Source organism: Typopeltis vanoorti, chromosome 14 (genome assembly GCF_054136105.1).
Source record: "Typopeltis vanoorti isolate ZY-2024b chromosome 14, IOZ_Tvanoo_1.0, whole genome shotgun sequence".
In the NCBI taxonomy this organism is placed as follows: Eukaryota; Metazoa; Arthropoda; class Arachnida; order Uropygi; family Thelyphonidae; genus Typopeltis; species Typopeltis vanoorti.
In genome coordinates, this window is record NC_143562.1 from 4019936 (window position 1) to 4046229 (window position 26294).

General features: G+C 36.3%; 1 protein-coding gene across 1 annotated transcript in view; it reads left to right on the top strand.

Moving 5' to 3' along the window:
- Positions 1-26294, top strand: part of LOC150099128 (folliculin-interacting protein 2-like) — a 412583-nt gene that overhangs the window by 109344 nt on the left and 276945 nt on the right. The window lies entirely within an intron of this gene.

Consider the following 26294-nt stretch of genomic DNA (forward strand, 5'->3'; position numbering starts at 1 on the left):
CCAACATTATCAGATCTTATATTTCTATCGTCTAAGGCACTTTGTACCATATCAATCCACGTATATCTTGGTCTTCCTCTGGATTGTTTTCCTGCCAACCTGGCAGAGAACACTTCTTTTGCTAATCTTTCCTTGCCCTTTCTGTTTAAGTGACCATACCACCTGAGATTAGCTCTGCTAACCCATTCCTGGATGCTGACAATGTCAAGTTATTTTCTAATAGCCTCGTTTTTAATATGATATTGTTGATGCTACCTGTTCATGCCTCTAATCTTTCTCAGGACTCTCATATCTGCGGTCTCTAGTCTTTGGTCAAGTGTTTTATTTCTGACCCAGCTCCCAGATCCATAGGTTAAAACTGGTTTGAACACTGTCTTGTATACAGCTAATTTAGTGTTCCGACTAATTTCTCTCTTATTCCATATGAATTTATTCAATTGACTGCCTACCATACCAGCTTTGTTGATTATGTTGTTCACAACACAGTTGACATTTTCAACAATTCTACCTATTTTCATTGTCTTTGTCTTTTTAATGCTGACCTTCGTACCATATCTATTACAACAGTTATTCAATTTAGTCAGGGAATCTTGCAAACTTGTAGCTGATTTATTTAGAAGTATAACATTGTCTGCATAAAGCAAAGAGCTGACATTAACATCTCCAATTCTGATATCATGTTTAATACCACTTTCCTTCATAATGTGATCCATATAGATAATGAATAACAGAGGGGATAAAGTACATCCTTGTCTCACACCAGATTTAACATTAAACCATCGTCCTGTACTTCCTTCAATTCTAATTGCTGACTTACAACTCAAATAAAGACTAAGTATTGCTGGATATAATGCCCCATTGACACGATATAACTGTAGCGTATTGAATAGCTTCTCTCTTGGCACCTTGTCATATGCCTTTTTCAGATTGACAAAACTTAAATACAGATCTTTGTTATTATATTCCGATGCTTTCTCAACTATTTCTCGTAAATGAAGATCTGATCCTGACAGCCTCTATTTGGATGAATCCAGCTTTTCTTCCACAATTATTCTCAACCATTTCTCAAGTATACTTGCATAGATCTTGCCAGGAACACTGGAAAATACCTCTGTAATTCTCACATTCAGTTTTATTTCCCTTTTTATATATGCGTACTATTAGAGCTCTACCCCAATCATCAGGAATTCATCCCTCTGTCCAGGCTCTCTGAAGTATGCAGTCCAGCCACTGTAAGACTTTTATACCACCATACTTCAGCATTTCTAGTCGAATATCATCTATTCCTGTTGCCTTTCCATATTTCACGCCTTTGATGAGTTTTTCTACTTCAAGTATGGATATGTATTCCTGACTGTATGTCTGTTGAGTGTTTTTTACCACTGTGCAATCACTGCTTATTTCATTTAGCAATTTTTCGAAGTAATTACTCCATACTTCAAGGATATCTTTTTCTCCTGTTTTTTATATCACCTTTATCATATCTAACTCCTTTTACAGCACTCTTTCCTCCATTTCTAAGCTTCTTCAACAACCTCCAGAATATCTCCACTTGGGCCTGGCTCCCACTGAAGAGACCTCAATAAAGGTCGAAACAAGTCTCGGTAGTGGCCCTTCCCTTAATGCATAGCATTAGACATATCCGCAAGGAGATGTGTTTTGCATTATAGGAGATACTGAGAGAGGAGTGTTGTAGCTTGCTCCACGTTTGCAACGGTGTTTTCCCTGTTGTTGTACCACCTTACCCCAGTCCTGAAGATACTTTCAGGCGTAAACTTTGTTGCTCACACTTGAATAAAGGATTAAACTAATTTTATTATACTCTGACCAAGTGAAAAATAAACTTTCACCACCACCATACTTCAGCATTTCTGGTTGAATATCATCTACTCCTGCTGCCTTTCCACATTTCAAGCCTTTGAAGGCTTTTTCTACTTCAAGTATGGATATGTATTCCTGACTGTATGCCTATTGAGTATTTTTTACCACAGTGCTATCACTGCTTGTTTCATTTAGCAATTTCTTGAAGTAATTACTCCATACTTCAACCATATCTTTTTCTTCCGTTTTCATGTCACCTTTATCATCTCTGAGACCTTTTACAGCACTCTTTCCTCCATTTCTAAGCTTCTTCAACAACCTCCAGAATATCTTACATAGAAAATAAATATCTTCTTGATATTTATTTTCTATGTTCTTGCCAAAGTCCTTCCATGACTTTTGTTTAGCTAGTTTTACACACTGTTTAGCTTTCTTGCATTTGTCTCTGTATTCTCTAAGATCAGAAGCTGACTTATTTGCCAGGAACTTTTGGTATGCTTTCTTCTTTTCCTTCACTGCCTCTTTAACTTCCTGTGTTCACCAGGGAGTTCTGATTTTTCTATCCTTGCAGACAACCTCACCACATGCCTCTCTGGCTGAATCAATCAGGGTTTTCTTCGAGGCTTCCCACTGCATCTCCAAGGTTTGGTTCCTGTTCTCAAACTCTCATTTTTTCTTCAATAATCTTTGTGTATTTTAGTCTACAGTTCACATGTGAGAGCTGCTCAACTTTTATTCGCTTTAAAACTTTGTTGCATGTTATTCTTTTCAGTATGAAATTCAGTTTTATCCTGCTCAAGACTAAAGAGTGATCACTTCCAATTTCAAATTCTCTGTACACTCTGGTGTCCTGCACCAGGGAGAAAACATCACTATCAACAATAACATAGTCAATGAGACTTTCCTTATTCCTTGTCTCTTCTCTCCATGTGAATTTGTGCACATTTTTATGTTGGAACATGGTGTTAGTAATAACCAGTCCATGTCCTGAGCAGAAATCCAACAGGTCTTTGCCATTATTATTTGCTTTGCTCTTTTCTCCAAATTTTCCCAAAATATTTTTGTATGTCTGACAATCATTTCCCACTCTGCTATTTAGATCCAACAACAAGGACCAATTTTTCCTTTTTCATTGTGTCAGTTGCTTTTTCTAAAGCATCAAAAAATTCCTCCACTTCTACCTTAGTAGAACCTTCTGTGGGACCATAGGCACGAATAAGTCTCATTGTCCAGTTCCTCATTCTCATATTTGCCCACATCACTCTACTTGAGATTGCCTGCCATTCGAGAAGATTAGCCTCATATTTTTTGTTGAATACTATGGGTACTCCTTCTTTTCCTTGATTGTCATTTCCTGAATATAACGTTTTGTATTTATTGCTCAGAAAGATATCACCAGTTTTTGTCTTTTTTTGTTTGAGTCACCCCTATTATGTCGATCTGGTACTTATTTAATTCTTCAGCTAGCTCCATTTCTTTGCCATTCTGGCTTCTTATGCTGATAATACTGATCTTTAACTCTGGTGATGTTGAGTTGGCGGGGTGTTTTCAGAGTTGTTCCAGTAGCTTACTTTTCGCTGTTCACCCTGGTTCCATGGCAAAAACAACAAGGGTCTTGTTTAACCGGGCGATGCCCCAGCCAGCATGAAATTTTGTCATGTTGCACCATCATTTTCTATATTGGTTTAAGCCAATAAGAATACAATTTGTTCAGCTAAATTTCAAATTGGCAGCCCATCCTCGTTCGTTCAGTATCTAGGTAGATACCCAACAGGGTGCACCACGAGAAGGTGAGGATTGGACATTAGGTAAGAAGCTCTGGTCGGTTCTCCGCATTCCTTTAAAGGCTATGATGAGGTCTCCTCTCAGTTATGCAGGTTTGACCCTTAAGCATCCAACAAGTATTTGCCATTATTATTAGCTTTGCTCTTTTCTCCAAATTTTTCCAAAATATTTTTTTTTATTAATATAATTAACGGCTATTTAGCCTGTTTTTGTTTAGGAGTGTCTGTTATATTTAATACATTGGCTAACATAACTCAAAAAGTGGGTATATATATAGAGTTATGTTAGCCAATGTATTAAATATAAGGGACACTCCTAAACAAAAACAGGCTAAATAGCCATTAATTATATTAATAGTGTTTAAGAGGAATAGCATTGGAATTTCCCAGAAACTATACTTAATTTTTTTTTATGTCTGACAATCATTTCCTACTCTACTATTTAGATCCCCAACAAGGACCAACTTTTCATTTTTCATTGTGTCAGTTGCTTTCTCTAAAGCCTCAAAAAATTCCTCCACTTCTACTTTAGCAGAACCTTCAGTGAGACAAAGCACAAACAAGTCTCATTGTCCAGCTCATGTTGATAGTACCGACCTTCAACTCTGGTGATGTTGAGTTGTGGTGTGTTTTAGCATTTGTACCAGTAGCTGGCTTTTCGCTGTTTTCCTGGTTCCCTGGCGAAAACATCGGGGAAGCTTGTTTAACCGGGCGACTGGCATGAAATTCTGTTATGTTGTACCATCATTTAACTTCCCAAACGGCCAGGACGTCTATAGATGTCCAGCTAAATCTGGATATGATTCAGCCCACCTGTTGAAGGGACATGGATAAGAAGTGCAATTTGACCGTCATGTCCATTAGAAGGTGTGATAAACCCTCAAGCTGAAGAAAACGGTTAATCGGATTATCTCACGTTCGTTGCTGCTTCTCAGTTGCCATAGAACAAGAAACGCAATTCCTTGTTCTATGCTGGGTAACTGCATCTTAGTTATATAGGATAGATTAAAAATAGAGAAATTACTTATATTTTTGTTTTTTCTTTTTATTGTACAATCCAATTTTAATGTCTGGACAAAATAAAGATCATTGCATAATTTCTTCACTTAAATATTGCCTTACCTTGGAGAACTAATTTTATCCTTAATTTTTTTTGCACTAATTTTTTTCTAATCACTTACTCGACAAAACATTTAATTTGTTCTCGAAGAAATTAATTCACGATAATTATTTGAAATATTCTTTTAAAAAAAGAAAAGGAAACTGGCTGACAACGTTACAGATTATATTATTTTTATTGTTGTTCTAAATCGTCGAAATCAAATAATACTTCAGATTTCCTTTAGGACACGCTTGAGTAACTTTGCTTTATAGAGAATAACATGAAATTCTTTAATCATATCACTAATTTTTTTTCTTTAGAGGTGTCACGAATAATAATAATAATACTCGACTGTTCTTTGTACTTTCACTTTCTTGGTTTCGTTGTATAGCTGATCATTTCAAAATGAAATTAACGGTTATGATTTAAATTTATCATCATCATCATCATCATCATCAAATTCCTGCCATGTACCCTCAAGGGGTGTACAGGATATGACAGTACTACATGAAAAAATTACATCATTACTAACTTCCTATCTACAATTTTCCTCCAAACCAGTCTGTTACTTGTCAAGACTCCAACATTATCAGATCTTATATTTCTATCGTCTAAGGCACTTTGTACCGTATTAATCCACCTATATCTTGGTCTTCCTCTGGGTCGTTTTCCTGCCAACCTGGCAGAGAACACTTGTTTTGCTAATCTTTCCTTTCCCATTCTATTTAAGTGACCATACCACCTGAGATTAGCTCTGCTAATGCATTCCTGGATGCTGACAATGTCAAGTTCTTTCCTAATATCCTCATTTTTAATATGATATTGCCATTGATCCCATCTGTTCACGCTTCTAATCTTTCTCAGGACTCTCATATCTGCGGTCTCTAGTCTTTGGTCAAGTGTTTTACTTCTGACCCAGCTCTCAGATCCATAAGTTAAAACTGGTTTGAACACTGTCTTGTATTCAGCTAATTTAGTATTCCGACTAATTTCTCTCTTATTCCACATGAATTTATTCAATTGACTTCCCACCATACCAGATTTGCTGATTCTGTTGTCTGTTTCTATATTTAATTTACCATCTTCAGTAAAAATAAAAAATGATGGTACAACATGATTTAAATTTATATATATATATATTTTCTGTATTATTCAGATATAATACTCCAATTTTTAAAGTAGGCGATACATTTGCTTATATTTTATCATTCAAAATATGTATATCAAATATGAAATTTCGTTTCCATATTTTTACAATAGAATTGAACTTTATTTCGCATTTGATCGTTTAACCCCCCCCCCCCCATTGCATCACTATCACACCCGAAAACTGTTATGAAACGTAGGTGCAGTTTTTATTTAATTTGTTATTTCTCTCTAGTAAGCTCCACATAACTTTAATTTTTCGATTCAGAAACTATGTGGTGATTATTATAAATTAGCAAATTATAAATCAGAAAAAATTATCCTTCAAATGCAATATCAGAATAAAGAAAGATGGAATAACCAAACAAGTAATTTCTGCCTGTAAAATATTCAGATATTGCTTGAGGCTCTTTAGTGTGCTGCATGTTCTATTGTTCTGCTTCTCAGTGGGGATCGGTTAGTAATCTCCGTTAGCTTAGAGCTGGGCAGAAAGGAATAATTAGTAAGTATACCCAAGATACAATTCATTTACGAGATGGCAAGCAGCAGTACTATTCAGGGTAAGCAAAGGAAACTTCGTGCGATACAGTAAAGTTGAAGCCTTCGCCTTCAGCAGCTATCATTCTACTCTGTAATGAGGAACCAGCATAAAAAATATTACAAAAAGGTGTTTGGACATATATCGGATTTTGTTATTTGGAACAGTTTCCTCCTGCACAAGAAAAAATGTTTGTCTCTACCATAACATATCTAGAATACAGAATAGAAATTACAAAAGCAATGCTGCATGCACATGTGCCTTCTTCAGCAAGCAGAGAAACAGGCAATCCTGCCAGACATCTGAGGTTGAACGCTGCTAACTCCAGCCATTATCCCAAAAATCTACCACCAACAGCTAATAAAAAAAACCTGCACGCAAATGTTATGTATGTAATTAAAAAAAATATCAGTAAGGAAACAAAAATCTGGTGCCCTGAGTGTAAAACTGCTTTGTGTGTTTACCCTTGCTTTAGGGTGTTCCACATTGTTCAAGAATTTTAAAATTCTGAACAGTATGAAATAAAAAATGTTTATTTTCAGGGCCATCAAAACAGTCCTTTTCAGGACTACAAATATTGATGGAGGGATACCTGAATGTACTGTTTCCATTTCATCTTGAAGGCGAATTTTTAAGTTCTTTTTGTAACACAGAATTATATTTTTGTATTTTCGAAGGAATAAAATATAAGAGGAACTGGAATACTCTTTCCAGTTCCTATTGAACTGGAAAGAGTATATACCAGATAAACTATTTCACCAAAAAATAAATAAAATATATAAATAATAACGTGAAAATTTTCACTTTGCCAACACTCAACATTGATGTGGTATGGGATTCAAATTTCTTGTTTCGGAGATATATATATATATTACAAAGTTTTGTAATAAAAATTTCTGCTACAATGAAGTTTGACAGAATCAACAATATCATTACTACCTTATTTCTGTTTCTCGTGTGGGAGAAAAACTCTCAAAATGTCACTCTTATAATTATATCAGATGTTATAATGGCAAAAATAGTAAGAAAAAAATCATTTGTACTTTCTCTTCAAAACACAAAGAAAGAATATTGTAAATTCACCCAGTGGAAAAGAAAATACCACATATTTTTCTTCTGTTATCTGATTTTTTTTTCTTTTAGTACAAAGAAGAAATCACTGCATATAACATGGAGTATGCAGGAGGGAAAAAATCTGGAAATTGGTTACATTATAACGAATAGAGAAATCATGTCAGAAAAAATTATTCACGTAATAATATCAGCAGACATAACATTTTCTTCTAGGTTAGATATCTAAAGTAACTAAACCTTTGCTACTATTTTACACTAAAATGAATGGGTATGTTCCTCAAGTGATTTATGTTTGTAACAGTTGTCTTGCGAATGATTTATGAAATAAATTCTCTGAAATATCTGCAAATTGAATAGGTCTATACCCCCCCCCCCCAAAAAAAAGAAGATTATGAAACGCATATGCAACTTTTCTTTTAAATTCAAATCCTCTTTTTCAAGATAATTGTATGAAATAATTTATAATTTTTGATAAAAAACGTGAAACTGATCATTATAAATTAAGAAATTATTTTGGCAAAATAATGTATCAGCATGTAAAAGAAATGTCAATATTTCTGTTAGGATATCTGTAATCAACAATCGAAAAGGAAACAACATTCGTGATGTATTCTGCACTACAGCTTGAGGAACTTTAGTGTTCTCTCTTACCTTTCTCAATAGTACTGAGAGTAATAAACCTTTAGCTTTTCTTCCAGCTAAGAGAATCTTATCAAGTATTTCTAAGATGATTTCAGAAATAGCAACCAGCAGCAGAAGTAGTAATATTTTGATTTTTTTAAAGAAAAACAAACAAAAATAATACTACTGAACTTTCTTTTGTGTAGTATGCATAAGCAGTTTTACATATTGAAAATATAGCATAGTGTTTCTAAATCTTAGAATAATTTCAGCAGACCGCTGGATAGCTGATTTCAGATGCAAAGAAAGAGTACAGAATTAGAAGCTTTGAATATACAACAATATTATTGCTTTATTTCTTTGGTCAAAACGGTAAACTGAAATAAGAGATTTGAATACTGTCTGAAAGCTTTCAAACCAGTAGAAATTTAAAGTAGTTATGTAACTGAGTTCCAGGACAGGAGAGGAGGGGAGGGGGAATTGCAGTAAAAAAAATCTTAAAAATAAGCATAAATTTTGAATTATTCCATACAGGATATCTTTCCTATTATATTTTCAAAATATTTACAGTGGTTAAGCACTGGGTATTACAGTAATAATAATATTACATTATCGGAAACCGAGTAATGCAGTTTATAATCATTTGTTGTTCATAAAAAAAAAAAATCGTTCCTAAAATTGAAATTTGGTATTCAATATCCACTTAATTTTGAATATTGAAATATGGCTATCCATATAAAGATATTTTGCAAAGAAAGAAAGCAAAATGTCATATTTATTTCACTAAATGTTATTTAAAAATATAAACATTTGACAAAATATCTTAAATGCAAACAAACATTTGAAAATTCGCAAAAAAGAATCTATATTGTCAGTAAATGAAGGAAATTTACTATTACTAAAATATATTCATTGCAAAATCTGTGGTCATTTCAGGATTCATTATTTATTTTCGCAGATGTGAAACTTCTATTTTTGGAAAGAGACACAATAAATTGTGCAGAAAAAAAAAAAAAGATCAAATATCCTAGTACAGTAAAGCAAATTCCAAGTACCACAGTACATGTAAAGACAAGTGACTCAAAAGTCCTCCACCACAGTTAATCTGCTAATGGCTCCAAAATCACTGTTAAGGGATTAACAGCAGAGGAGGGTGTTAGATCCTACTTCTTCTAAATCTTTACCTTGGATCCGACATGTTAATCACTATGATGTTCTTAAACAACTGATAAGTTGTAAGTTGATTTCTAATTCAAATATAGAGAAAATTTATATTTTAAGACTGCGCCACTCTATATCTGAATTAGTTCAAGAACTGAAGAAAAACCAGCTCACAACTATCTCTCCTTTTAGGTGTTAATATTGTATATACTGGCCGAGTATATTTAACTTACTTAATTTACCCGCTTTGGTTCGAATATTTTATGAATGGTGCAGTAAAAGAGATTCAGGCAAAACGTAATTTTAGATTAACAAAAACAAATATTTAATTTTATAATCACAAATTATACACTCAAGATTAAATCACTATTTAAGTTATTAGAAACACTTCAGCCTTTCCTATAATACTGTCATACAAACTCAGACAATAGTAAATTTGTCATCTCTGATACAGTCTTCTCACAGTTCCTTAAGTTCCAAAATACAATAAAATCACAGAACACCGCTTTACAAGCAAACACTTTTAAATTTTCACTTCAGTTAATCTTCGCGATAGTTACTGTTAACATAAGGAAATTCTAGGATGAAACTCACACACTTCTCTGTACAGAAATATTAAGGTTGGAATAATCTTACCGATAATCTTTTATCTTCATCTACTTATACACAAACACTTTTAACAATAAGCAGCACTCATTAAAATAAATCTTCTCAGCATTAACTGAATTAATTCACGGGCACAGTACATATAATCAGACGTTCTTGTATGAAGCACTACTGATTACTACTGAGCACAATAATTCTTAACTTGGGATTTTATATGCACAGTTGTTCATTCCTCCGGCATTCAATTAATTCTTTAGGCACTATAATTCTAAATATAGCTAACGGTAAACTCCAATTTTACAGCCTGTACTATTCTCTAGTAACTTCGTACTTTGCTTCAAGGTTCCGTATGCCTTTGAAAGGTCGGCGCTGGAATTATATCTCAACTCAAGTATTGCTGGTCTATTTAGTAGTCACTCAGCTGTCTTCCGTAGCTATAATTGTTATTCTACAACTTATTAGCTAACCGCCTCTCGACTGGTAGAATTTATTTAGCTGCTCGAGTGACTTGCCGACTCGCTATTATCGCACTGTGATTCCCGAATGCCGAATGCCCGATTCCAACCTAATGCCAATCTCTCTCTAATAAATCTCTAATCTCCTAATTAATTAATAATTCCAGCATTTGTCGCTTATATATCTGTTTTTCCCCCTAAATTGCTCACGTGATTTCTTTCTAAAACTCTTTTCAATAAACCTCACGTGGTGTTCCAAAACGTGCTTGCTCACTTACATACGTTTCCATGACAACAAAACAAAATATAATAAAATTGAGCTATTGCATAATAAATTTAGTTTAATCCTTTTGCATATCGTTATTGCGTAACGTTATGCAAAGCTATTGCATAACGTTAAACTTCTACAAACAGGAATAAATAGACAATATTTACATTTCAATAAATGCACAGTTAAAATATTGAATATAAATTCTTATGATATTAATATAGTAATAATTAAAATAGCTTAGTAATGTTTAATACGGTCTTATCACTATTAATACATATATCTTTGATTAAATAATTAGATATTAGACAAAATTAAAGTAGTTATATGAATATTAAATTGTAAAATAAGTTGTTTACATTAAATAATATTTACAAGTATAGCCTTTGTGATGGAAGATCATGTTGGATTCTGAAGCAAATAATAATTACTCTAATCTCTACATAATCAGAATCCAACAAGGGTAAATACTTGATAAAAGAATGCTGATGAAGTTTTAATCCATGAAAAATTCTGAGGTAGTCTGGCTATTTCATTCACCTCAGTTGGTAGGAGGGTTAATATTGTGGTTTAAGAATATAATTTGGTCAGCTAAATCCCAAATTGCCAGCCCACCCTCGTTCGTTCAGTATCCAGGTAGGCACTTAACAGGGTGCAACACGAGAAGGTGAGGATTGGATATTAGGTCAGAAGCCCTGGTCAGTTCTCCGCATTCCTTTAATGACTATGTGGAGGTCTCCTCTCAGAAACCCAGCACTCTTCTCTAAATTCCTTTTCACAGTATGTTTGCATAAATTTTTTTGCATTCACATACATATCATATTCACATTCGTATTTTTTAATATACTAAAAACCTTCTGTTTATCTACCTCGATGTTGATACACCTTTGCAAAATGATCACTTGACTATTTCTTTTGGTTCAGTCACATTTCTACCATGAGCATTGTTTAAAGTCTTTCTACCATAGTCAGTTTCCTCTTACTTACTACATAATGAAAAAACTCTGGGGTTTATTTTGGCCTGTTTGACTAATTCTCTCTCATAGTCTGATTTGGCCTTCCTTATCATACTAGTTACCCTTCTTGCTTGCACTTTTGTGCTGCTCATAAGTATGCTGATCGCTTTTTCTTTATATTTCCCCCACATTGTTTTCTATTTTTTGCAGCTCTTGCTTTATATTCCTACTCATCCACTTAATTCCTACTCTTGACCTTAGGTATGTTGTCTGATATTGCTACTCTCAAGCAATCTGACCATTTGCTGTGCACTACTGACATTCTTGTATCTTCTCAAGCCATGGCACTCTGCAAGATCAGCGATAGTATTAACTGAGGTTACGCAAAGTCCAATGAAGATGCAGAACTTGTTGAAAAATTGGCTGAAACCTAGCTCTAAACCTGATACCTAATCCAAAACTCTCTGCATCTTTCAACAGTGGCAGATGGAAGGATATAATCCTGACATCATATTTCTTAGCTCAAAAATATCCAACATTTGTATTAATAAGGATTTAAAACCTTTTTAAATTGCTGGGTTGAATTGAAGCATTCCGCATACTCAACATATACCTATAATGCTTCAATTCAACCCAGCCATTATACCTGACACAGTTCCTTACAGACAACGATTTAATTTTTAACTTTAAAAATTAAAATTTTTTAAATTAGCTTTCAAAAAAGCTAATTGGAAGGGTTTCATAGAGGATCCTGAAGTATCCCAAAATTCATAAAAATACTGAGGAAAATCTCCACCAAACATATCCCCCCCCCCCCCCAAGGATGCTGCACAAACTACATTCCAGGCCTTTCCAGTGACATACAAGCCCAATATGCTAATTACTTACAACTTTACAAACACCAACTCCTTCTCAAAGGAGACTATCCAAGCAGGAGAAAAATTATGCTCCAAGTTGGCAGAGTAAAGAGGCATTCCTTGTGGAAAAAAGAAATAGAAGCCCTTGAGATGACCCATAGTAGCAGAAAGGCGTGGAACTTTATCAACAGAATTAGGAAGGATTTCACTAAGCCATATGAGCATCCACAGGTAACAGCTAATCAAATTGCTCACCAGCTGCTGCTGAAAGAAAAATTCCCTAAAAAGCACCCAAAAAATAAGATACTTTGAACCCCAAGTGAGGAACAAAATATGATTAACTCAGATTTCACCATCACTGAACTCAATGCCACCATAAACCTGTTAAAACCTAGAAAATCTGAGGTCTCTTGATGATATCTGTAATGTACAAATTAAACATTCTGGATCCAGGACCAAAGAGTGTTGGAAGTTTATTTTTATTTTCCACTTGGTTAGACTATAATAAATTTAGTTTAATCCTTTATCCAAGTGTAAGCAAACAAAGTTTGCGTCTGAAGTAGTTCAGGACTGAGGCAACTCGTAGCAAAGGTGGACCAAGCTCTCATCACTCCTTGTCTCAGTATCTCCCATAATGCAGAGCACATCTCCTTGCGGACATGTATAATACTATGCATTAAGGGAAGGGCCACTACCCAGACCGGTTTCGACCTTTATTGAGGTCTTGTCAGTGGGAGCTAGACCCAGAAGTGGTGATACTAAGGCAGAAGCAATGGAGAGGTCATATTTACTTATACGGGTTGCTAAAAGGTGTACCACCTTATTATTAATTTACTCTGAATTTAGAGAAAGATTTTGGAAGTTTATTTTCCACTTGGTTAGACTATAATAAATTTGGTTTAATCCTTTATCCAAGTGTAAGCAAACAAAGTTTGCCCCCGAAGTATTCAGGACTGAGGCAACTCATAGCAAAGGTGGACCAAGCTCTCATCACTCCTTGTCTCAGTATCTCCCATAATGCAATAAACTTCCAACATCTTTCTCTAAATCCAGAGTAAATTAATAATTAGGTGGTACACATTTTGGCAACTCGTATAAGTAAATATGACCTCTCCATTGCTTCTGCCTTAGTATCACCACTCTGGGTCTGCCTCCCACTGACGAGACATCAATAAAGGTCGAAACCGGTCTGGGTAGTGGCCCTTCCTTTAATGCATAGCATTATACATGTCCTCAAAGAGATGTGCTTTGCATTATGGGAGATTGAGACAGGGAGCGATGAGTTCTTTGTCAACCTTTGCTTCAAGTTGCCTCAGTCCTGAACTACTTCAGACAGAAACTTTGTTTGCTTGCACTTGGCTAAAAGATTAAACTAAATTTATTATAGACTAAAGAGTGGTTATTAAAACTATACAACACTTGTCTCAAAACCCTAAGGATTCCAACTATCTGGAGGCATGCTAAAGTGGTGGCCTTTCTTAAACGAGGGAAAACTCCAACAAACAAACAATAACAGACCTAAATTGCTACTCAGTAACCTCTTCAAACTCTATGAATGATTAATTTTGAATAGGCTACAACCTCTAATTGAATCCCATCTTATTGCTGAGCAGGCTGGTTTTAGACTGGACAAATCCTGTATAACAAATTCTCAACCCTCACTCAATATATAGAAAATGGTTATGAGCAAAAACTAGCCACAGGAGCAGTCTTTGTAGATCTAACTGCAGCATATGATACCATAAACCATCTCACACTCAGAAATAAAATATACAGAATAACTAAGAGACTGTCGCCTTGTTCTCCTGATCCAATCATGCTTGGAAAACAGATGCATTTTTGTGGATCTGGAATGTAGGAAGAGCTGCTGGCATCCCCAAAAAATGGCCTGCCCAGGGAAATGTGTTATCACCATTGCTTTTCAACATTTATGTCAATGATATCCCCATCTTTCCAGGAACTTTTATCTATGCTAATGACCTTGCCATAGCTACTCAATCAAAAAATTTGAAGTCCATTGAAACTACTCTATCACCTGCCTTAAATAGTCTAACTCACATATTATAGCAGCAATCAATTAAAATCAAACCCCCCTTGAAAACCCAGACTGGCCTTTTCCAACTTAACAATAAGGAAGCCAACAGGAAGCTAGAGATTTCTTGGGAAGCTCTAATTTAGAACATTCCCGGAACCTAATCTACTTCGGTGTGACTCTTTGATCATACCTTTCATATAAAACACACATAGAAAAAAACAAAGGCAAAAGTGAATTCAAGAAACAACATACTAAGAAAGCTTATCTCCTCCAAATGGCGTGCAGATCCTAGCACACTGAAATCTTCTGCCTTGACCCTTTACTATTCTTCTGCTGAATATGCCTGCTTGGTATGGTCCAGATCCTGCCATGCTGAAAAACTTGATCCAGCATTGAATGAAAGCTGCCACTTAATTACAGGATGTCTGAAACCAACACTACTAAAAGACCTGTATGCTTTGGCTGGTATTGCACCCCCCTTCAATTCAAAGAACTGCATTCTCAGCTGACAAAAGAAGCAGACAAATGAATGATGAATGCCATCCACTATTTGGCCAGACCACTGTGTCCCAAAGACTAAGATCCCGACATAGCTTCCTAGCAACTGTTGAACAACCTAAAAACCCTCCAGAGAGAAGACTTTTACTCCTAATCCCAAGTAAGCAAACAGTTAAGTTTGCGCCTGAAATGTAGTTCAAGTCTAAAGGTGGTGCAACACCAGGCAACTCATTGTAAAGGTGGGTAAAGCTCTGATCACTATTCTTAGTATTTTTTTTTTCCATAATGTAAAGCACATCTCACTAAGAGATGTATACTGCAATACATTATGGGTGGGGTCACTACCCAGACTGGTTTCAACCTTTTTTGAAGTCTCCTCAGTGAGTAGCTAGACCCTAAATACCAAGGTTTTAGTAATACAGAGCCTTATCAACTTTACCTATGCAAGTTGCTAAAAGGTGTTTTTATTTTGAATAATCTCTGAAGGAGATATAGATGTAAATAAGTTTTTTTTACAATGAGTTGCCTGGTGTTGCACCACCTTTAGACTTGAACCACATTTCAGGTGCAAACTTAATTCTTTGCTTACTTGGGATTAGGTGTAAAATAACCAAGTTTATAAAATTATTTGGTAACCCTAATATATATATACACATATATACGAGGAAGTATGAAAAAGTTTCGAGACTAGGTTTGTAACATGCCAACAGATGGCAGCACAAGGCTGCACGCACAGTCACAGGGAGCACCTACCTTCATAAGTCAGTGTGCCAAAAGACATCTTCCTGTGTACATTGCGAGCTGTGCAACTGATGCTATTCTGACCACCTGCATTACCACATCTGCAATTTCATCATGGACAGCAAGTTAGAACAGAGAGCAAACGTGAAATTCTGCATGAAACTGGGCAAATCTGCCCAGTTCCAGGACACATTCCACACAGACATTTGACATGATTTGGCAAGTTTACAGTGATGCTGCAATGAGTCGTTCGAGGTGTTTTGAGTGGCATGCGTGCTTGAAGAGCGGAAGAACATCGCTGGAAGAAAATGAGAGATCAGGAAGTCCTTCAACAATCTCAACCCCAAAAAATGTCGAAATCATTCGGCAACTTGTGCATGAGGATCATCGGAGAACACTCCACAAACATTGCTGCCATTGTCAGTGTGTTAAACAGAACAGTCCAGGCAATCCTCACGTATGATTTGAACATGCACCGTGTTGCTGCCAAGTTCATCCCCAGGCTGCTGACCCAGAAGCAGAAGGAGGAACAACTCTGTCAGTGTGCCATGGATGACCCATCCTTCATGTTGAGGATTATTACCGGTGATGAAACTTGGGTGTACGACCCTGGACAAAGCTACAGTCTTCACAGTGGAAGAGTCCATCATCTCCACGACCGAAAAAGGCGATGCAGGTCTGCAGCTCAATCAAGTGCATGCTCTTTGTCTTTTTCGACATTCGTGGCATTGTGCATCGAGAATTCGTCCTCAGGGGCAGACTGTCAATAGCGAGTTCTACTGCTAGGTTTTAAGGCATCTGAGAGATGACATTCGCTGAAAGCGACCTGATCTGTGGCATGCGAAAAACTGGATGCTCCATTACGACAATGCACCCTGTCGCCGAGCTCTCCTCACACGTGAGTTTCTCACCAGAAACAACATTATCTCACTTCCGCACCCACCCTACTCGCCAGATTTGGCTCCTGCAGAATTCTCCCTCTTCCTGAAGATGAAGATCTGGCTCAAACTGTTTTGACACCATTGCGGAGATCCAGCACGAATCTTAAAAGGTGCTTGACATGCTTCGAAAAGAAGACTTCCAGGACATATTCCATAAGTGGCAAGAACGCTGGGAGCACTGTATTGATATGCAAGTGGACTATTTTGAAGGTGATAGTGTGTAAACGTAGATAAAGTAATTTCTCATAAACAGAGCTAGTCTCGAAACTTTTTGATATCACCTCGTATATATATATATATATATATATATATATATATATATATATATCAGTAACTTTAGCAAACCATATAGATTGTAGTGCACCTTGTTTCTCTGTATATATTGTGTATGCTCCAGATGATCACCTTGATATGAAGGTCGAAACGTCAAGTTTTGATTTTGGTTTATATTAAACTAAAGTTTTTACTCTATAACATGGTAGTTGTCTCCATAATTTTTCAAAATGTATTATGCACTTTGATGTATTGATATTCATGAGATATTCATTGCTATATTATATTGGCAGGATTTTGCTAGAAGAAACTGACCAGCTAGGGAAATTTAGATATTGGAATTTTAGTAGATAGCAAGTTAAAGTTCAGAGGACATATAACAAAAATTGTGAATACAACTCAGAGGATAATTACAATGATGAAATGAACAATGACATGTAGGCATAAGAAAGTCATTTTGCCTCTTTACAAGTAATTGATAATGTCCTTTGATCGGGGTGCAAAAGAATGTGTTAAAGATGATATCGGGACTGTAAAATTTAGATTATGAAGAAAGGGGGAGAGAGTGGAAATTTGTGGACCACAAAGACTAGAACACAGGAGAAAGATGGATGATATGATAGACCTATAAACTTCTAAAAAGGTCATACAGGATAAGTCCTTTTCCTCACCCTCCACAAGATGAAACATTTTATGGAAGATGGGGAGCAGTGGTGTGTGTTATTGTTTCTTTGTGTTTTTCACAAAAAAAAAAAAATTGTTTTTCATCCTGCATACAGGCTTTTAATGACCTTGCCAAATTCATAGCCAAGCACCTTTTATCGTGTGACAGTTTCAAAAATCAGTACTCATAAAATATCCTTCTACTGGTGCTCTTGTCAACTGCCCCAGTGGCAACACATTCCTATGCATCTGGTGAGGAGAGAATGAGAAAGTATCCAGGAAAGTTGCAATCAAGAAGGGGGATGAAGTTCAAGTGCACCTGCATAATTGCAGTTGGAAGAAGAACAACAACTACTACATTGTGCCCTTCGTTTGGAATAGCTTTTAATTCAATTCTCCTTGTGGTGAGATGAATCTTTATATGGACTTTTTCAATTGAAGATTAGCTGATCTCATATGGTACAGGATTTGTGTTTTTTATCCTGCATACAGGCAAATCAGCCAAGAGAACACACATACACAATTTATACACAGGAAGTACAACAGGTGGTAGTGTGTGGTAGGTAGTATTCTTGTGTGTAGCTGAAGGATTAAGTAGGGAAGATGGTGAGTTGTGTGTAGTGGAGTGATGGGAATAGAGTACCCTCCCATGATGAGTTCTTAGACATGTCACATAATTATAGTAATAGTAATTTTTAAGGTGTGATATGTGGCCTCCCTTATGAGTCGCTATCTCCCTGGTAGACTCATCATCATCAAATTCCTGCCAAGTCTTGCAAAGCATTTATAACAATAGCTAAGGAGAGTGATAGGTCGGTAACTTTCTGGTTTATGGTGAGGCTTTCAGGCTTTAAAATTGAAAGTATTTTGCTTTTTTAAAGATAGTGGGAAGTTTACTAGTTGTAAGAATGTCAGTATAAACTTAGTTAACCAAGATCTTGCATATCTTCCTAGATTAATTAGAAATTCTGGATGAATGTTGTCAAGACCAGGAGCCTCACCAAGCTTTAATTCCTTTAAGACTGCTTCAACCTCTTGCTGCGTAAAGACATTTGAAGTTAGAAGTTATAGATGAAGACTTGTTAAATTCTTTTAGTTTTCTCTTAATATATCTTGTATGCTTTTTATTGATTGGAATACGTGATGTGTTAACAATATGTATGGTTAGTTGATCTGGGGAGATTCTTGGTTGTTCTTTAATCAGTTGAGCACTACCACCTAATTTCCTGAGAAGGCTCCAAGCTTTACGGCTGGAATGAGTAAAGTCTATGCGTTTAGCTGTATTTATCCTTTAACTTATGACTTTAGCTGTATTTATCCTTTAACTTATGACTTTAGCTGTATTTATCCATTTTTTCCTTTGGGATATATCCAATTTTGCTAGAAGTTCGTCAGCTGTTTTTGGGGCTTTATTCTTCTGATATTCCTTATAGAGCAATTCACATTCGTCGCTCCAGCCATGTATATAGTTATGCTTAACACTTCTAGGGATACTTTTCTTGGCAGCAAGCTGGACAATGCCTATATCTCGATTAAAATTACTACTTATTGGAGGTATATCTAGCGAATACATTTGTCAAGTTGATTTGCGTATTTATTCCAGTTAGCCTTTTTAAAATTCCAGCGTGGAAAAGGTGTTGATCTTACAAGTGGAATAGAAATACCAATGTCAACTGATATCGGTCTATGTTGGCTATGAGGAAAATCAGTTTAGACCCTTCTCAAATTTTGCATAGGGTGACCTAAATTATTTTTACTCACAAAGCATAAATCAGGATTACAATCTCTTTTCCAGACTGCAGATCTGAAAGTGCCTTTGTCTTTGGCATCAAAAACTAAATGAAGACTATTTAGTTTGATCCAGTCAAAAATTTTTTCACCACATTTGTTGTTTTGGACATAATTCCATTGTTCATGGTGACTATTACAGTCCCCAGTATATATTGCAGGATGTTCAGCAATAGGAATAATTTTTTCTGGCCAAGATGATCCAGACGGTTTATAAATATTCCTGATTGTAATATCTTGAACCTTTATTGCTACTGTATGTATGTTTTCTTCAGTATTTTGAGATAGAAGAAAGACTTTTTTTTTAAAGACAATTTCGTATGTACGTTGCTATTCCATATATTTAGTGATAAGTTGCACCAATAGCAGTGTAACCTGGAATGCGACCCCTTTTAAGAAGCTGTTCAGGATCAGCAGCAGCACGTGTTTCCTGGACAGCAATCACATCAACATTATTGGTTAGCAGTAATTTTGATAAGTAATCAGATTTGGCTCTGCTAATAGATTCAATGTTTAATTGACAAATATGTAGTATAGGACGAATATTTCTAAGCTCAGATTTCTGCAAGTCGCTATATTCAGTAGACATCATGAAATTGGCCAGGAGATCCTTAGGATGGACTGGCTGCCTATCGCTATTGCTCATTTATCACCACCCAGGGGACATATATAGCTTAAGGATCTGCATTCCATGTAGACTATTGAAATTATTATATGCTACAACCTTTCATTCTGTTTTTGTTTAGTTTATTGTAGAAATAAATGTCATTAAGCACGATTACATTTTATTTCATGATTGTTTAAAATGGATTGTGGATAAAAGAAGTTCTGAGATACATGATGATACTACTGGACTTTACTAAGGCATTTAACAGGATACCACATTAAAGGCTGCTGAAATGAATTGGATCAAGTGATCTACACATTAATGGTGTTGGGAAGGATATGACAGAGTTCAGCTGTTTGCTGACCATGCAGAAATAGACGTAGCAATCAGATGCTACTGATATACAGCAGATACAGAAGGATTTGAACTAAAGTCATCTAACCTAATTTAAACAAATACGGTTGCATAAACTTCCCGAAATTTGGGAAACATTAATTATCAGAGATCCCTCTTTACATCCTAGGCCACCTGCAAATGCCCATAGAGGGCGACACCTAGATAGGACTTTAGTTTCACTCCCTATTGTATTGTATTTGTGTGTGTTGTTACAAAAAGTTTTTTGTAATCCCTGACGATGTCTCTATGACTGAGACGAAATATTGGAAGCATTAAAATTAGTTTTAATCCTTTCTCAGTGCTGATAATATTCCATTAAACCTCCAACATGAATTCTTCACAGCACATAAGCCTCAACACACGGATTAGCACTCCATGTATTTACTTACTGCTCTACAGGTAGTTACATAAAGAAAAACTGTTACACAAAATAGACTAAGTCAAAAAACAGTGACAGATTATTCTGGAATTCCACCCATGGTACAGAGCACTCTTAACTATATACTAACTAATTGTTAACTAAATACTATATTTAGGTTTGACTGTAAAAAAAAGTTCTGCTCATCTAAATAAATAGAAAAAACTAGCCATTCTTTGTGGTTGATTGAAATTCTGTGTTCTTTAACTATGAGTAATCATGCTGATTAAACTCGTAACACTTTATTCATTTAAATCATATTGGTGTCGAGGCTAGCTGGTGAACGGACGTGCTATCGGAGAGCTCCTGAGAGATTTGTGTTTTTTGTTGATTTATTGATGTTTTGGATTCAATTTAATGGACTTAAGTGTGTAATTTTGGTATATTATTGGAGCTTTATTAGCGTGGTTAGTGTTACTAAAGTGTTTTATAACATAATCTATGTCGGGAAGTCGCCGCTAGATGAATTCGTAATGTGTAGTGTTCGGGCAAGCTCCGGATAAGATAAGTATCATTTTCAGTTATCGATACAAATTACTTAATATTGTGTAGTTTTGTTTTGTTTGCCTTGCGTATTTTAGTGCGTCTGTTTTTGGTGTGTTATAATGTATAATTTGACAAAACACATTGCAATGGGCGAAAGATGGGCGAAAGTATGGCACCTGTGCGAAGGAAAATGGCGGCCAGTAATGATGGTTCGCCATCGTTATCAAAGAACGGTAGCATAAAAGAAATGAGTCAGTGTACTAGCTGTGAAATGTACGTTTTGCGGAGTGCGGTCGGAGTGTGGTTAGATGATAATAAAGGATTGAATGTGTGTAGAAAATGTAGGGAGAATGAGGAATTGAAGTGTATTTCGGATCGTGAGTGTGATATTTTTGTCAACCTTCAGAATGAAGGAAATAGGGATATGACAAGAAACGGCAAGGTTGTACATGAAAATTGTGAGAGTGTGAATGTAGAAAGTGTGAATGATAGTATAAATGGTTTCTCAGAGAATAAAAAAAGATGAGATAGATGCATTGAGTGAGATCGCGTTGTTGAATAGTGCGATAGAAAGAGCAAAACAGCAGCTAGAGTGCATGAACAAAAGTAGACTGAATGAACCAACCAATAATAAAAGGTATGACAGGAAAAATAGACGTATGAATGTGAACATGAACAAAATGAAGGATAGAGTGCTGTATGGAGACTCGTTAGTACGAGATGTGTTAGTAGAGGATTTGACAAAATCGTACCAACCTGGTGCGACCATAAAGGACGTAATTGAGTCTATTAGAGAGCAAAAGGAAAGGGTGAAAGAAATAATTGTTGTGGCAGGTACGAATGATTTGAAAGAAGATAAAATGGAAATGATAGAAGACCTGAATGAATTGTTTAAGGTAGCAAAAGAAAAGAGTGAGAGAGTTAGAATGATTAGTCTTTTGCCACAGTATGACAGTGAAATGTTTAAAAGGAGCGCCATAATTGCGAATGACTTTATGCGTGGGTTATGTATGACGAGTGGTGTGGAATTTGTGGATGTGTGGAGTGAGTTTGATGGGCGAAAGGATCTATATAAGATGGATGGCTTGCATTTGAATGGTTACGGTGTAAGAAGACTTGAGAAAGTGTTGCTGAATGTAGTGGATGTGCAAATTCAGGGAAACTAGATTTGTTAAGGGGGGGGAGTAGATATACAGTCCTTATGGAGGCAGTTGAATGTAAGAATGAATATAATATGCCAGAGCAAATAAGGACAACAAATCTGAGTGGGATGGTTAATATAAGGCATCAAGGTAGGGTTGGAGCTAATGGGGGTCTTAAATTCATGTACACTAATACTAGGAGTATTAGGAACAAGAAGGAAGAGTTTTTGGCCATGGTTGGCACTTCCAGACCACAGGTTATAGGTATTAGTGAAACATGGCTGACTGTAGATGATATAACTAGTGGGATTGAATGTGATGGGTATAGTGTGTTCAGGAATGACAGAGAGAATAAAATGGGGGGAGGAGTATTGTTGATGATAGCTGATGAGCTACAGCCAAGGAGAATAGAAGTTGAATTGCAGGATAGAGAAAAGAGCACATTTGAGGCCATTTGGTGTGAGATTGTGGCTAGCAGAACTAAATATACAATTGGGTGCTGCTATAGACCAGGTGATGGAAAAGATGGTGGTGACAGTATGCACAAGCAAATAGAAGAAATGGGTGGAAGGAGGGTGATTATTATGGGAGATTTCAACTATGGTCGCATTGATTGGAGTGAGGAGAGGACACACGGGAGGAAGGAACTGGATTTTATGCGGTTATTAAGGGATAATTATCTGCGACAGCATGTAATGGAAAATACTAGGGGTCAGAGAGTGCTTGACCTAGTAATTACATCTGAGGATTTGGCTGTAACAAATATGACCACATTGCCACCAATCGGTGAGAGTGATCATAGGGTCTTAACTTGGGAGGTGGCTAAAGGTGTAGAATTTTCAATTAAGACAGGGTACATGTGGAATTATCGGGTTGGAAAGTATGGCAAGCTTAGGAGTTTGATTGGTTCAGTGCCATGGCATGTACAACTGCAAGGACTAGAAGTTGATAGTGCATGGGAGGTAGTTAAGAAGTGCTTGCATGAAGCAATGGCTGACTGTATACCTAGAGTCCAAATAATAAATCACGTAGGGGTTAAATGGATGAATAACACCATTAAGCTTGAGCTGCAAAAAAAGAAACAACTATGGAGGGAATTTAAGGAGAAGGGTGACCGGCAGGCACATGAACGGTATAAAGCGCAGGCCAGAAGGGTGACGAGTGTAGTAAGAAAAGCAAAAAAGGATTACGAAAGGACATTGGCCATTCAGGCTAAAGAGAATCCTAAACAGTTTTTTAGATATGTAGCAAGTAAAAGGAAAAATGTACATGGCAGATTGATTTTAAAGAATGCCGATGGTAGGGAGGTAACTGAATCAGTTGAGATAGTTGAGTTACTGAGTGAGCACTTTGCAAAAGTATATCATCCAGGTGGTGACATTGCAGAAACGAATAAACCAGTAGATTATACAGGAATTGTGGTTAATGAAGTGGAGGTGAGTAGTCTATTGCATAACCTCAATGTCAATACATCTGTGGAATTGGATGGTATACCAGCTCGTGTTGTACGAGAAGCAGCTAAAGAATTGTCAGTACCCTTGACCATTTTGTTTAATTTGAGTCTCGGGTCTGGGTTAGTCCCGAGCGGGTAGAAAGAGGGGAAAATAGTTCCACTGCATAAAGGTGGTTCCAAGACTGCTGTTGTAAATTACCGACTGATTAGCATATCAGGAATCATTGTCAAGGTCTTAGAGAAATTAGTCAAGAAAAGAATACAGGATTGGATAGAAGAAAATGGGATATTGTATGGGGGACAACATGGTTTTGTGAAGGGTAGATCATGCCTCAGTAACTTGCTCACGTTTTATAACACAGTGATGGCTGAACTGGATACGGGAAATGGGTTTACAGTGATACTACTGGACCTTGCCAAGGCCTTTGATAGGATACCACATGGAACCCTAATCAGTAAACTGGAGCAGATGGGTATAGATATAGGGTTGGTGAGATGGATAGGAGGGTGGTTGAAGGAGAGATATCAAAGAGTGGTTTATTCAGGAGTGGAGTCTAAAAGACGTCTTGTGACTAGTGGAGTGCCACAGGGCTCTGTTCTTGGACCACTGCTTTTCAATTTGTTCATCAATGATATTGGAAAGGATCTGAGAGGAAGTGTTCACTTGTTTGCTGATGATGCAAAGTTGGGTAGAGCAATTGTGAGTGCACAGGATGTCAAAATTTTACAGGATGATTTGGATAGTTTGGAGGACTGGACTAGGAAAAATGGATGTCAATTTAATGTGGCAAAGTGTAAGGTTATGCACTTTGGGGTGAAAAGAATAGCAGCAGTATATCGCATTGGTGGAACCATACTCCAGGAGATTGATGAGGCCAGGGATTTGGGAGTGTTGGTGGATAGGGAGTTGAAGTTTAGGGGGCACATTGCAAAAGTAACTAAAACAGCTCAACAAATCACTTGGCTTCTGAAAAATACTTTAACATGCAGAGATGAACAAGTTGTTGTTCCTCTGTATCGAGCCTTAATAAGACCCCATCTGGACTTCTGTGCCCAGCTATGGGCACCAGGGTTTCTTCGTGATGGGGAGGAAGTGGAGAGGGTCCAGAGACGAGTGACCAAGATGATAGCAGGTCTGTGGAATGAACCTTATGAGAATAGGTTGAAGATTTGTGGGTTGCAGAAATTGGACGATAGGCGAAAGAGGGGTGATATGATTGAGACATTCAAATTACTGAAGGGTTTTTATAAGATTGATCCAGAAGATATTTTTGAAAATATGACTGGTGGTGGGAGGACTAGGGGCCATGCATGGAAGCTGGGCAAGAGCATGGTTGACAAGGGTGTTAGAGCTAGGTTCTTTACTTGGAGAGTGGTAAATGAGTGGAATAAGCTTCCAGAGTCTTGTGGGTGCTACGACCGTGAATGAGTTCAAGGCAAGGTATGATAGATACTGTGTGAATGTTGAATAGTTGTTCTTGACATGATGTTAGGGCCTCCCTCGATGAGTCTGTCGACTCCTTGGAGTTTCCCGGAACAATGATAATAATAATAATAATAATAATAATAATAAACTGAATGCTACTCCTACATATTTCTTGGTCTTTTTGGTTGACAGCATCTTCAGGAAGAGATTTAATACAAACATAAAAGTTCTCAAGTGTTTCCAACAGCTGTTATTTTTATAAATTGAAAGATATTTGTTTGACAGTTTAAAAAACAGTCAACACATAGGTGATGTTGAAAATAGGAGAGAAGGGGACTTAGGACACACATCCTCACAGAACATCACACTGTAGACTGGCAAACATTCTCCATGCCTTACTTTCATCAGAATGTTCAGGGAATCATTTGAAGTAATTCACTCACATGACACATCAAATAAAAACCAAGGAATTATCCTTCATGACATCTGGAAGCTACTAATTAATATATGTAATATTCATGTCCTGTGTTATGCCAGCAATCACATACAAAGTTTGCACAACAATGTACAGACTTCTCATGATGTGCCAAATGATCTTTGAATTTATAAAAATAACTGCTGTTGGAAACATTTCAGGTTTGTGCTAAATGTCTTCCTAAAGATGCTGTCAGCCTAAAAGACAGCAAAACAAGTAGAAATAATTCAGTTTAAAAAAAAAGTCCTACAAGTTTATTCCACAATGATTATTCATAGTTGTTATAATAGTCCTCATAGTTATAAAAATTCTATGTTATTTGAACACTTGCTTGATATTCTATGTTCTTATTCAAATTACTTTGTTTACTATGTTATCTTTTTTTGACAATGCCTCAGTTACTGTTAAGTAAAATATTCAATTAGAATATCAAGTTTTTGCTTCTGTGTTATTAATAGCTCTTTAAGTTCTTTATTAACATAATATAGCCAACATACACATGCCGGCCACTGAATTAGAAATTTTACAGACAGTGGTTTCTGTAGGCATGTGAATGCCAATAC